Source organism: Hylobates moloch, unplaced genomic scaffold, assembly GCF_009828535.3.
Source record: "Hylobates moloch isolate HMO894 unplaced genomic scaffold, HMol_V3 SCAFFOLD_9232, whole genome shotgun sequence".
NCBI lineage: Eukaryota > Metazoa > Chordata > Mammalia > Primates > Hylobatidae > Hylobates > Hylobates moloch.
In genome coordinates, this window is record NW_026661507.1 from 1 (window position 1) to 2716 (window position 2716).

Below are 2716 nucleotides of genomic sequence, written 5' to 3' on the forward strand. Positions count from 1 at the left end.
GCAGCCCCTGCAAGGGCAGAGGCAGGCAGGGCAGCTCAGGCCAGGAGCCAGCCTCATGTTAGGGCAAGGCTGGTACAGCTGCGACCAGGGGCTAAGGTGTGATTTGTAAGAGGCTACAGCCCGGGCACTGTGGGAAGTGCCCAGTGCCTGGGCTTGGTGAGAGGAGAGGGATAAGGGAGGCCGCGGGGCTGGGGACAGGACAGGAGCCATGAGGGAGTGATGGGCCCCGGGGAATGGTGGGGCTCAGGAGGGACAGACCCCCATGAGGGGTGCGGGGCTCACTGGGGGTTTCAGTGACTGCTCTGTGCCCTGTGGAGCCACCGGCCAATTCTCCAGGTCCAGCCCAGCCCCACGACATTGCCCACCCAGCAGGGCCCTGATCCACTCACCTGCCAGGGCATACCCCCCGGGCATGATGGGATTGGTGATCCCTCCAGCCACGATGCCCTCAGGGAAGATGAAAGACAGAGTCTCCCCAAAGAGGCGCCCGATAGCAGCTCCTGGCCACAAACTTAGGGTGAAGGGGAGCCAGGCTGACCCATCCCCCACAGCCCTCCATCCCTGAGGACCATCCTCAGTACAACCTGGGGAGGGTAAACCAGAAGCCATGGTCCTGCCCCAAGAACCCCGAAACTCTCAGAACCTCAGGACTCCAGACTCACCATAGACGAAGATGGGCATGAAGTACCCAGCTGGGATGGGGATGGTGGTGGCCAGAATCAGCATCCAGAACTGTGGGAGTGGGGAGCCCGGGGCAGAGGTTAGAGGCCGCTGGGCAAGGCGTGGACAGGACGGGGGACAGGGGAGTGTCCTAGAGAGAAAGAGGGTGCCGGCCATGCACCCATTGCCAGAGTCTGGCATTAGGGGAGGGTCCTCACCCTGAGAAATGCCCACTGTGTGCCTGGCACTGTGCCAGGTACATTCCTTTCTTCCTCCTCAGCCTTCCCGGTAACCACCCCATTTTAAAGATGAGAAGACTGAGGCCCAGAGAGCTGAAGTCACTTGTCCAGGACCATGCAGTGGGCAAGGGGCACATCAGGAAGTGTGGGTGGAAGGCCTGGGCTCCATGCCACCAGCTGCGAGAAGGCACCCCCGCCCCTCCCCACCAGAGCTGGTCCTGGCTCTGCGCACACCTGGGGGCCAGGGGGCCCACCTTCATAACCAGGAAGAAGGAAAGGGTCCCAAAGATGGTGAACTGCGGGTGGTACCATTCCCACCACAGGTGCTGGGGGTCAAGCTCCTCGGGCCAGGGTGGGCTGGAGTTCTGGGTCATCAGCGCCCAGGAGTGGTTGTCAAACAGCGAGTCCAGATGCTGCTTCATGGACAGCTGTGGTGGGGCAGGTGGGAACTGGACATGAGGGGCCCCGAGCGGCAGAACCCCAGCCGCCCCCGCACCTCCTGACCCCACCTGGAATCCTCCTCTGCCACTTCCCAGAGCAGGGCCTTGGGCAGGGCTCTGACCTCCCGAAGCTGTAGTATCATCTATAAAATAATGCTGAGGCATCTCCCTTATGGGGTATTGGGGGGATTAAGTGAGATGCACGCAAAGGGGGCAACAAATAGGGCTTCGCCACTCCTGCCACCCCACTCAAGACCCCTTACCCGAGATGCTAGGAAGCGGCCGGCACTGGGCGGGTAGGTGATGGAGGCGAGAAGCAAGGTGGCCAGGGCGGAGTATACAGGCTTGCTGTGGGGGGTGGGTGGGCTCTAGGGCTGGCCCTCCCTTTCCCACATCCCAAGGAGAGGGAAGCAGGGCCTCGCCAAGGCAGGATGGCAAGGCAAGGACTGGGGAGGAGGAAGAGCAGGAATGGGGGACATGGACTGGGCCAGCTCCAGGGGACAGAACCTGTGGGGTCAGCCCCACACTCCTGGGTATTTTTAGGGGTAGAGGCTGATTTAGAGGAGAACTGGGGCACAGGCAGGCTGGGAGGGAGGACAGAGTTGGGCCAGGCTGGGGCAGGACTCATGCACCTGGAGCAGGAGGACTTAGCCAATGCCATGGGCACACATGGTTTAAAGGGAGAGAGGGACCAAGAAGGGGTTAAAGGTCAGTGAGGGGGTTGGGGTTCACTGAGGGGGTATAGACTCCAGGAGATATGGGGGTTAAATGGAGAGGTTTGAGGCCAGTAAGGTAGTGGGGCAGTGACTGTGGGGACTTGTAGGGGGTGTTAGGGGCTCCACACGTGGGGCATGAGCTAGGATGGGCTTTAGGGGCTCAGGTGGCGGGTGGAGCTTTCTACATAATGTTGGGAGTACGGTGCGGGGGGAGCTCGCTGAGAGGTCCCTAGCCCTTAGCCCGGAGCCTACCTGGTGGCCAGCAGTTTGGAGCTGAACCGATTGTTCCGGATGAAGCCATAGAAGATGCGCTGACAGAAGAGGTAAGCACAGCTCAGGATGCCGCAGACAACCCTGGGGAGCACGGAGACAAGAGTCCAGAGCCTGACCCCAGTACCAGGGGCCGCAGTCCAGGCCTGGGGGGAATGTCTTGTGGACTCTCAGGGGCCCAAGGCACCCACTCACCCCAGCGCCACAAAAAAGAAGATCTCAGGCAGGTCAAAGGGAACATCCACCTGGAAACTGGTCTTGTAGAGGGAGGTGATGGTCTCTGGGGAAGGAGGGCAGTGGAGAGCCGAGATGGCGCTCCCACCCCACCCAAACTCAAGTCCCAGACTAACAGCCCAGGGTGGAGGGGGTGCCAGGTCCTGACCGGAATCTG

The 2716-nt window shown here is 61.3% G+C and overlaps 1 pseudogene; it reads right to left on the reverse strand.

Annotated features, from left to right (window-relative positions):
- Window positions 1-389: 389 nt before the first annotated feature.
- Window positions 390-2605, reverse strand: LOC116465628 (chloride channel protein ClC-Kb-like; annotated as a pseudogene).
- Window positions 2606-2716: the final 111 nt, after the last annotated feature.